The 12,069-nt window shown below is 43.6% G+C and overlaps 1 protein-coding gene across 2 annotated transcripts in view; it reads right to left on the reverse strand.

Annotated features, from left to right (window-relative positions):
• The window catches only part of LOC129703572 (ephrin type-A receptor 3-like), a 269,335-nt gene that overhangs the window by 127,028 nt on the left and 130,238 nt on the right, over nucleotides 1–12,069 (reverse strand). The window lies entirely within an intron of this gene.

The following is a 12,069-nucleotide window of genomic DNA, read 5'->3' on the forward strand; positions in this document are numbered from 1 at the left end:
AGCTATTACAACCTACCACCTAGTCGACGTCAAGCTACAGCAAGCTACCGACAACCGGCGACCCATTAGGACGACCTAATGCCGGTCGTCCACCTACGACCACACAGGCGACGACCTGGTCGGTGACAACTGAAGACAATTCAGTCGCCAGTACCTGTCGCCGGTTGACGTAGGTTTACATAGATAGTCGCCAATGGAATTCACCAAAGTCAGCACCCGGAAACAACTAACGTCACCGGGCGACAACCTGCGTCATCCTGGCGACAGCACCTACCACAGGAGAAGACAAGCTACGTGAAGCCCACAGTCACCAAAACTTTTTGAACAATTCAAAAATCCAGCGGCGACCAGAAAAACGTTACGACTCTTTAGGAGACTTGAGGAAGCTACTCAAGACCATACAGGCTTCACCCCACGACCATGTGACAACAGCCTAGTCATCTGTAATCGACAAAAAAATTGCCTAAGTGTGATAGGGGCTTAAGATGATATCGATGTGGAGTTGGTCCTGGGGGTCCTGGTCCTGGGGGTGCAGATCTCGAACAGTCTGACCTGGTCACAAAACATTGCATCACTAGTTAAGAGAACACAGCAGCAGTTGCACTTTCTGCGCCAGATGAGAAGAGCTCACCTCCCCCATCCCGTCCTCACCACTTTCTACAGGGGCACCAAAGAGAGCATTTTGACCAGCTGCATCTCTGTCTGGGGACTGCAAAGCCTCCGACTGGAAGTCCGTGCAGAGAGTGGTGAGGACGGCTGAAAAAAATCATTGGGACTTCTCTTCCTTCAATCCGGGACATTGCGTGCACATGTTGCTTGTCCACGGCCAACAGCATTATAGAAGACCCCACACATCTCCGTCACGGACTGTTCACTCTGCTGCCCTCGGGCAAAATGTATCGCACGCAGTATAAGGAGCAGAACGGCCAGGTTTTACAACAGTTTCTTCCCCCGAGCCATCAGACTCTTGAATTCCATATAATGTGCTGCCACTATTATCTATTTTATCTTTTTATCTATTTTTTTCCTTTTGTTATTTTGTGTTGCACGGTGAGCCAGATGCTACAAAATTTTGTTCAGACTTGCATTTGTTGGTGTATTTTTGAATGACAATAAAGCCTTTGATTGATTGATTGATTGAACTGTACACAAAAAGGCCAAGGTACATGTGACAATAAAGTACCATTGAACAAGAATTAAATAGCTAAAATAAATGTCACACAACAGCATGAATTTGCTCAAATCCAATGATTCTCTCCATTACCAAGCTGTGTAATCAGATTTAAGAACATATAAATTAGGAGCAGAATTCAGCTACTTGGCCCCTCAAGCCCCCTACTGACTTTAGAGATACTGTGTGGAAATAGGCTCTTCGGCCCACTGAGTCTGCGCTGACCAACGATCCCTGTACACTAACACTATCCTACACACTTTTCACAGAAGTCATTTAACCCACAAACCCAAGATGGACACAAAATGATGGAGTAACTTAGCTGGACAGGCAGCAACTGTGGAAAAGATGAATGGGTGACGTTTTGGGTCAATACTCTTCTTCAGACTGATGTCAGGGGAGAGGGAGGTACATAGATAAGGAAGTGCAAGGTGTGAAACCAGGGCAAGGAGGGTGGAGATCAAGGAAAATGTAGAATAGATCATTGTTACCTGGGAGAAGATAACAACAAAGCACTCGGAGACAGTCGGACTGGTTGGAGAACTAGAAAGGGGGAGGGATGGGGAGAGGGAAATACAAGGGTTACTTGAAGTTAGAGAAGTCAATGTTCACACTGCTGGGTTGACATCAGTCTATGACATTTTGCATCTATATTTTGTTTTCTATCTTGTTTAGTCTAGAGATACAGTGTGGAAACAGGCCACCAAGTTCATGCCGACCAATGATCATCCGTTCACATTAGTTCTGTTATCCAACTTTTTCATCCATAGTTACACACTAGGGGCAATTCACAGAGGCCAATTAACCAACAAACCCACACGCCTTTGGCATGCGAGAAGAAACTGGAGAACACAGAGTAAACCTATGCAGTCACAGGAAGAATGTACATACTCCACACACACGGTATTGGGGATCAGAATTGAACTAGAGTCTCTGGCATTATGAGGCAGCTGCTCTACCAGTTGTACCACTGAGCAAAGGTATTGACCAAGGGTGATATAGCATCCACAATCTTCCTACTGGGACGTATTATCGTGCGCTCAACTTTATTGAGCCAAGGTAGAAATAAAGCATGATCTATTACAATATCACAGGTTGACAATCAAAAATGGCAGATATATTGTTACTTTAGCACTAAGTTTTGGGAAACATCCAGACAATGTTACAAGCAGGCAGAACATAAAAAGTGATCAATTAAGCCAACTCTTCAATGACTGTGACTTCTTCTGCTAGTGCAATGAGAAAAATTGAGCCCTTGCAATAACTGCTTGCCCCTTACTTTACTTCACTTTAGTTTCAGAAGATAGATTGCAATAAATAGACCGGAAGATGGTGGAAAAAATATTTTAGTCAGCTGGATCTCCTTCCCAGACAAGTCTTAGAATAAAGATCCGTCTCCAGATCTCCCCAGCACAAATGTCATAGCATTTCAGACTACAGTCGGGAAGGATGATTGAACCATTGACGAGGGACATTGCTGCATGCATGGGCTGAATGGTCAAATGCAATTTCCATGTGCTTTATTACAGCTCAGAGTTCAACTAGAGGTGGTTCTGCTCTCGTTCATCACTGCATGTTTGTATTCTCAATCCTGGATGAAACCTAGTTTTTCCACAAGTTATCAACGGTTCAACCCCAATGGCAACAATACTCACATTTTCCACAAAAAGGACGAAAGGAAGCTATGGCGGATGTGACACCTCCCACCATTGTGCAGTGACATTTAGTCACATACCAAGTAAAAGTCTAACAATAAATTTAGTGAGTCATAAATTAACTGAACAATTAATATTTGTGATGAAGCTACAATCGGGGCATTTTAAATACTTTAAGCATATGGTGACCTTTTTGGACCATTGTCATTATGGCAGAAAATATTTAGGAATATCAGCATAATTTAATTTTTTACAGCCTGTAACAGTTTTTAAACAAATTATCAAAAATTATGCCAGCACATATTGGCGTAGCAAAAGCAAGTCAAAGAGACAAAACTAGGCGGTTTAACCAGGCATCATGTTCGGCACAAACATTGTGGGCTGAAGAGCCCGTTCCTGTGCTGTTCTGTTCCATGTTAAAAAAAAAGCTCCACCTGGCAGGATCAGTCTTGGCGCTGGGAGCAAATTAATGGAATTAAAAAAGCAAGCCCAAGGATTTACAAAACATAGTGAGAGGAATGGATTGGGTAGATGTACAGAGTCTCTTGCCCTGAGTAGGTGAATCGAGGACCAGAGGAATAGGTTTAAAGTGAAGGGGAAAAGATTTAATAGGAATCTGAGAGGTAACCTTTTTACACAAAAGGTGCTGGATGTATGGAACGAGCTGCCAGAGGAGGTAGTTAAGGCCGGGACTATCCCAGAATTTAAGAAATAGTTAGGCAGGCACATTGGTAGGACAGGTTTGGAGAGATATGGGCCAAATGCAGACAGGTGGCACTAGTGCAGTTGGGACATGTTAGCTTGGGCGGGCAAGTTGGGTCGAAAGGCCTGTTTCCACGCTACACAGTTCTATGATTCAAGTGTGTGTGGAATTCAAAAGGAAGCAAGCCATCCTGACAACTCACTAAGTTCTGCTTCTGATCTGTAAAAGACACAAAGAAACTGCAGATGCTGTAAAACCCAAAGGTTGGAGAAACTCAGTGGGTCAAATAGCGTCTGCAGAAGGACTGGATATGCAATGTTTTGGGCTCAAGAAAGGTCTCGATCCAAAATATCGTCTATTCATTCTCTTCACAGATGCTGCCTGACCTAATGATTTCCTCCATCACTTTGTTTTTTGCAGACAAATATGCCGATTTGTTTCAGCATCCTCTGGTTAGATGAGGAGAAATTATTTAATCTGTCTAGAGCTAACTAGCAGTCTTTTGCAGAGAATGTATTCAGAATGCTGACTGAGGACTGGATCGCTGTGGTGCCAGCTATAATTAGATACCCACTGATACTCATCATCAATGATCATGCTTGCTTAATAGTCATTGAATACAGAGAGCATTCAGTACATGTAAACCATGTCTCAGTAAGGAAGTCAATTATTTTCAGATATGGATAAAACACAAAAGCAAACAAAAACAATAGGAAAGTGAGGACAATGAACCATGTAACAAACCATATAACAATTACAGCACGGAAACAGGCCATCTCGGCCCTACAAGTCCGTGCCGAATTGCGGCCATTGGGGCGGCACAGTGACGCAGCGGTAGAGTTGCTAGCTTACAATGCAGACCCGGTTTCAATCCTAACTACTGGTGCAGTCTGTGCAGAGTCTGTACGTTCTCCCTGTGACTGTGTGGATTTTGTTCGGGTGCTCCGGATTTCTCCCACTTTCCAAAGCCATGCCGGTTTGTAAGTTAATTGGCCACTGTAAGTTGTCCCTAGGGTGCAGAATGTGACACAGGTCTTACATAGAACCAGTGTACGGGTGATCGTCGATCAGAGCAGACTGTCTAGGCTGAAATGCCTGTTTCCACGCTGACATCACTAAAATAAATGCTTTGAAATAATGCTAAGTATGCAACTGCTTCAAAGAGAGTCAGGAACAATGAAATTCTTACTTGCACCAGCGCAACAGGCCTGCTGGTAACTGAGTTGCTTCAAGTATCAATGGTGGCCTTTGCTCTATCATACACTCAACATTGACCTTTTTATTAAAAAGGCATTGCGGTTTGACTATGAAGATTATTTCAACCAATGTACTCAAATGATGCACAGATGCTGTCACCATGATGTGTGTTTAATTTTAGATCCTGACTTACAGCTAGACTCAGCAAGATGCCAGATCACATTTTAATGCCTTGCTCCATGCCTGGGACAAGTTGTGTTGTGCAATCTATACAATGTGTAGAATCCACAGAATCTTCCTCTACACAAAGTGCGTTGATTTTTATTTTAATCCAGCTGCGATTTAGATTCATTCAGCCAAAATTGGTTGATTTAAATGTTCTATTTCCTTTGTTGAAAGGTGCACTGCTGTCAGGGTTTGTGTTACAGAGCAGGGAGCACTGATTGTAATGGGCAAAGCTCCACTTACAATTTGGCAATGGACCCAGATTTTGTCAAGAGAGATGCATGTGCAGGGACAGGGCAGGACAGCACCGAGACTAGGAAGAGGAAAAGTGCAGTTGAAACAAATCCAGTATTGATCAGGTACCTTCGGCTGGCTTGTGCAATGGCTTCTTCCGCTTCCTGCAAAGAATAAATCCTTCCACTTTCCTATGACGTTATTGCCAGCAGGTACTCTGCATGCCAACGACAAAGTTCTTCTTTTGTCAACCAGGCGGCACGGTGGCACAGCGGTAGAGTTGCCGTCTCACAGCGGCATAGACCTGGGTTCAATACTGACTATGGGTGCTTGTCTGTACGGAGTTTGTACCTTCTCCCCGTGACCTGTGTGGGGTTTCTCTGAGATCTTCAGTTTCCTCCTACTCTCCAAAGATGTACAGGTTTGTAGGTTAATTGGCTTGGTATAAAAATGTAAAATTGTCCCTAGTGTGTGTAGGATAGTGTTAATGTGCGGGGATCACTGGTCAGTGCGGACTCTGTGCCGAAGGGCCTGTTTTCGCATTGTATCTCCAAACTAAACTAAACCAAAAGCAAAACGTTAGCTGACATTTGAAAGCATTTTACAGAACACTAACAAATATAAACCCTTCAATTTTTAAATCCACTATAATTTCCAATCACTCCATCATGCCCGATCTAGCTCCAAGCTTTCACTTCAATCGATGTTTAGAGTTTACTGAATAAAAAGCTTGAGCACCATGCTGTTGGCTTTGAAAGTGTTGGAATTAATGCATGAGAGTATGTTGGGGATTTTTAACTTCACTTCACACCTGCTCTGCAGTAATGGTGTGTATTTTTGATGTGAAGGAATGAAGCAGATGGTAAACCCACTCGAGTAAATTCAACCCCATATTTTCTGAGTGTCTCGAAATTAGATGACATTTTTAAATCAGAGCAAGTCTCACTCCAGCTAAGTGGGATTTAGCAAGGGAGAATGTCAGAGGATAATTGAATGTTAAAATTACCAGCATGGCAAAAGAATGATGTGAATGTTAAGGCTTTTGCTCACTGACAAATTGATTGCATGTGAAAGGAATAAGGGAAGAGAAAATAAGTTCTGCAATGTTCAATCAACTCCGTGGTTGAGTGGGGCCACATCAACCACCTGTTGCTCGGTGCCAACAAGACCAAAGAACTGGGCAGCACAGTGGCACAGCTGGTAGAGCTGCTGCCTCTTAACACGAGAGAGCTGGTTCAATGCTGACCCCGGGTGCTGTCTGTGTGGAGTTTGCACATTCTCCTTGTGACTGTGTGGATTTCCTCTTAGTGCTCCGGTTTTCTCCCACATCCCAAAGATGTGCGTTTTCAGGTTAATTGGCCTCTGTGAAATTCCCCATATCATGCAGCGAGTGGATGAGAAAGTGTACACAAAGATCTAGTGTAAACGGGTGATCGAATGGTCGATGTGGACTAAGTGGGTCTGTTTCCATGCTGCATCACTAAACTAAATAAATTGTCAACTTCCGAAAGGGGAAGTTGGGAGACTATGCAGCAATTTCCATTGTGGGTCAGTCGTGGAGAGATAGCAGCTTCAAATTCACAGGTGTTAACATATCAGATTACGCCGGACGGCACAATGGTAGAGTTGCCGCCTTACGGCACCAGAGACCTGGGTTCAATCCTGACTCTAGCTGCTGTCTGTGCCAAGTTTGTACATTCTCCATGTGACCAAGTAGGTTTTTACTGGGTGCTCCAGATTCCTCCCCACTCCAAAGACATACGGGTTTGTAGGTTAATTGACCTGTAAAGTTATAAATTGTCCCTAGTGTGTAGGATAGTGTTAGTATACGGGGTGATCGCCAGACGGCACGGACTCAGTAGGTCGAAGGGCCCGTTTCCACACTGTATCTTTAAAGTTTAAAGTGTTCTGGGCTAATCACATAAATGCAATCACAAAGAATGTGTGCCAGCATGCCTATTTTTAGGTATGTTACAAAACCTACCTGAATCGCCATTGGGAATCTGCCCTCAGCCATGTCGGCGATTTTGGCGCTGTTTGGAGGGGGCGGGTTTAAAACGCGATTTTTACTAGGCTGTACTAATCGCACATGTTCAGCCTAGTAAATCATTAACGAAAAATCGCTGCAAGACCCGGTCGCAAAAGGTATTATTAGTTTTATAGGCCTCGATAATATAGTTATAATAGTCTTAAAATTACTGTTTTATTCCGCGACCTCTCGCAGCCCCAGGGTTTTATAGAGCAAACAATTAAAGGTATGTACCTTATTTTTACATTAAATGGGGCATATATATAACCCTGTAATTAAAGTTATCTATAGCGAATAGTTTATTTTGGGCTTTTTATATCCCGCAGTATTTTTCTCGGCATTTGAGGGCACTAATCTAGCGCGCTGTCAACATTCTAAACCAGCGCGTTCACAGAAACCCACTGGAAAGCCGATTTAAATGGGCATTTATTTACAGCAATTGAACACTAAATTCCTTCCATTTGGCCTATAAATTAATGTAAATTAGATATAAAAATCATGTTATATTGTGAATTATTTGTGAATAATCTTTGGACACTTAGGCTATTTAAAAATGTTAATCTTTCCTTAAGAAATGGCCTGTTGACTATCCAAGATCACAGCTTTTTTGTAATGTCCATTGAAAATCAATAGGGAACAAGATGCTAATTTCCGAGTATGAAAATGGCCATAACTTTTTTAATACTTGAGATATGAAAGTGAATTTGGTGTCAAATTAAACTTATTGTTATGCTTTATCTGGTGGGATAAATTGCAGACTTGATTTTTAAAATCTCAAAATTTTGTAACATTGCTACTATTTTCTTAGAAGTTAAATGAAATTCGGTGCATCTCCGAATACTCTACAGATGCCCAATAGAAAGTATCCTGACAGATTGCATCATGGCCAGATGCAAGCTCACAAGGTCATAAATGATAGGAACAGAAATAGGCGAATCGGCTCAAGTCTACTCTGCTATTCAAGCATGTCTGATCTGTCTCTCCCTCCTAGCACCATTCTCCTGTCTTCTCCCCATAACCCCTGAACTAATCAAGAATCTATCTATCTCTGCCTTACATATGGAAATTCCAAAGCATAGGAAGGCAAGAGATGGCAGAGAGTGTTGGACTCCCCTCCATTGAAAGCATCTACACGAGGCACTGCCTCAAGGTGATATCTATCACCAGGATCCCCACCATCCGAGTCATGCCCCCTTCTCTTCACTACTACCAGGCCGGAGGCACAGAAGCTTTAAGTCCCAGAGCAACGTTCAGGAACAGCTACTTATATACATTAGGTTCTTGAACCAACCTGCTCAACCTTAAACCTTCTTTGATAACAGAACCATGGACTTTTTTTTTACTAATTATGTTTTTCTATCTTTTTACTTCCCCCCCCCCCCCCCCCCCCAATCAATCAGAGGGAAATGAGATATGGAAGGGTCAAAAAACATGTAATGTATGAACATTTACTTTTGTCTGAGTCTACGTACCTGCAATGGTGCTGCAAGCTAGTTTTTTTTCTTTGTACCTGTAACTCCCCATACTTATGCAGATGACAATAAACTTGACTTGAAACAATGTTACAGCTCTGCCATGAAAGGGAACTGAAAGCTCTTCCTATGAAATCTAACATTAAAAAAAATTGTAATGAATTCAATGTCCGAGCCATGTCTCATCAATCATAACCTTTCCTCACCAAGGCGAGTCATGCTAATCAATTATGCAAACTAAACTAAGATCTCACGGAGGTTTAGCACTTGGCTGCTCAAAAACTTGAAATCCCTCCAAACTGTTTTCTCCTACATGGGAGACACTGATTAAATATTAATGCCTCAGAGTCAGGCTTGTTTTTGCCAATCAATAGCTTTTAGAGTTAATGCCCCATGTTGCCTGGCTTTCAGAGAGACAGCACGAAAAAATACACGCTAATGCAACAAATTATTTGATTGTGCCACACCTGCTGGAAGCGAATATATGGGTTCCTGGTTATGCCATGAGTTATGGTATCTGGTTCACGAGCCTCGGAGCAACAGTGCGTTTTGGTGCATTTGAATAGAAGTATTATTTAATAAATATCAAGCGGCAAGGAAGCAAAGAATCTCCAATTAGCGAGCAAACCGCTGAGTAAAGATTTAGTGTACTAATTGGTAAGGAGAAACCTATAGTTAATTTGGCAGATTAATATTCCAATGCTCCAGTAATTAATGACACTGTCAGCTATTTAATACTGCTCTATTTGCTGATCTTCACTGTCGAACAACTCAGAGACAAATGTAGGGAATGGCAGCGTCCCTTGTACACAGCCTTTTTTGACCCATTCAGAGAGGGGCGATGGAGCGTCCTTAGCAAAAATGGCAGTCGGCAAAAAATCATCCCCATATTTGATGCTGTGGCACAGCAGTAGAGATGCTGCCTTGCAGCGCCAGAGACCCAGGTTCGATCCTGACTATGGGTGTTGTCTGTACAGAGTATTATGTTTTCCCGGTGACCACGTAGGTTTTCAGCGGATGCTCTGGTTTCCTCCCACACTCCAAAGACATACAGGTTTGTAAGTTAATTGGCTTCAGTAAAATACAATTGGAAATTGTTCCTAGTGTGTGTAAGAAAGTACTAGTTTCCTGGGTGATCACTGGTTGGCATGGACTCGGTGGGGCGAAGGGCCTGTTTCCACACTGCATGCCTAAGGTCTAAAATAAAATCGTATATATGCTTTATTTTGGCACACAGACTATATTCTTTCCCAATGGACCCAGAGCGGACTGGATTCAGTGCAGACTGGCCCCAAGCAAAGCTTAGCACACTGCTCAGTCTGTCTTGCCACAATGCTGTATTGTATTCTGTATTGTATTCAAATTTATTGTCATTGTCTCAATTAGAGACAACAAAATGAATTTCCTTTTACAGTCAGTATCATAAAAATAAATAAATAATAAATATTAAAACATATTAAAAAAATAAAATAGAATTTAAAAAAAAGCACAAACACAGAAAGTCCACGACACAACACAACACAGTGGCACCAAGGTGAGGAAGGCACCATAGTCCAGCCAGCCTCCTCTCCGTGTTCATCCGTGGTCGGGGCCTTCAGAGCACCCGCAGTCGCCGCCCCTGGGTGGCCCGATGTTCAGGCCCTCACGCCGGGCTGGTGGAACGCCGACGCTGAACCCCGACGGTAAACATCCTCCTCCTCAGCCGCCCGGACCTTCTGATCAGCCGCCTCCCGCTGCCGGAGTCTGAAGCTCCTGAGTCCACAGGCCGAGCCGGGCAGAGTCACAGGACCCCGCGATGTCCATCAGCGCCGCCCGCGTTGGGAGCTCCGCAAACCGCAGCTCCATGATGTCGGTGCAGCAGGTCCAGCACTCCGGGCTCCAGACGGCGACCCCCGGTAAGGCATTGCCAGCCCCGCGATGTTTCAGCGCTGTCCCGCCGCTGCTGGAGCTCCGGTCGATCCCGGCAGGAAAGGCCGCGCCAATCCAGGTAGGTAGGCCGCTGTGGGGGGAGGGGGGGGGGGGGCGAGGACGCGATTCGAATAATAGTCGCGTCCTCACCAGGAAGCGGCTGAAGGACGGTATCCCCCGCACCTTGCCCTCTTCCCCCACATAAAGACATTAAAAAAATCATAAAAAACACACTTTAACATAACTAAAAAAACAAAAAAACAAAAAGATAACAAAAAGATGCTGCACCTTATCTGCAACAATTGTTTTCCTAGAGTGGAGCCAATCCACAATATACAGTGGCTTGCAAAAGTTTTCATACCCCACAAACGTAAATGTATTTTATTGGGATTTTATGTGATAGACCAACACAAAGTGGTGCATAATTGTGAAGTGGAAGGAAAATGATACATGGTTTTCAAATTTAAAAAAAAATAAAAAACTGAAAAGTGTGGGGTGCAAAAGTATTCAGCCCCCTTTACTCTGATACCCCTAAATAAAATCCAGTGCAAACAATTACCTTCAGAAGTCACCTAATTAGTAAATAGTCCACTTGTATGTAATCTAATCTCAGTATAAATACAGCTGTTCTGTGAAGGCCTCAGAGGTTTGTTAGAGAACATTAGTGAACAAACAGCATCATGAAGCCCAAGGAACACATCAGACAGGTCAGGGAAAACGTTGTGGAGAAGTTTAAAGCGGGGTTAGGTTATAAAAAAAGATCCCAAGCTTTGAACATCTCACGGAGCACTGTTCAATCAATCCATCATCCGAAAATGGAAAGAATATGGCACAACTGCAAACCTACCAAGACATGGCCGTCCACCTAAACTGACAGGCCGGGCAAGGAGAGCATTGATCAGAGAAGCAGCCAAGAGGCCCATGGTAACTCTGGAGGAGCTGCAGAGATCCACAGCTCAGGTGGGAGAATCTGTCCACAGGACAACTATTAGTCGTGCACTCCACAAATCGGGCCTTTATGGAAGAATGGCAAGAAGAAAGCCATTGTTGAAAAAAAGCCATAATAAGTCCCGTTTGCAGTTTGCCACAAGCCATGTGGGGGACACAGCAAACATGTGGAGGAAGGTGCTCTGGTCAGATGAGATCAAAATTGAAGTTTTAGGCCTAAATGCAAAACGCTATGTGTGGCGGAAAACTAACACTGCACATCACCCTGAACACACCATCCCCACTGTGAAACATGGTGGTGGCAGCATCACACTGTGGGGATGCTTTTCTTCAGCAGGGACAGGGAAGCTGGTCAGAGTTGATGGGAAGATGGATGGAGCCAAACACAGGGCAATCTTGGGAGAAAACCTGTTAGAGTCTGCAAAAGACTTGAGACTGAGGTGGAGGTTTGCCTTCCAGCAGGACAACGACCCTAAACATACAGCCAGAGCTACAATGGAATGGTTTACATCAAAGCATATTCATGT

The sequence above is a fragment of the Leucoraja erinacea genome, chromosome 14 (genome assembly GCF_028641065.1).
Source record: "Leucoraja erinacea ecotype New England chromosome 14, Leri_hhj_1, whole genome shotgun sequence".
Lineage (NCBI taxonomy): Eukaryota > Metazoa > Chordata > Chondrichthyes > Rajiformes > Rajidae > Leucoraja > Leucoraja erinaceus.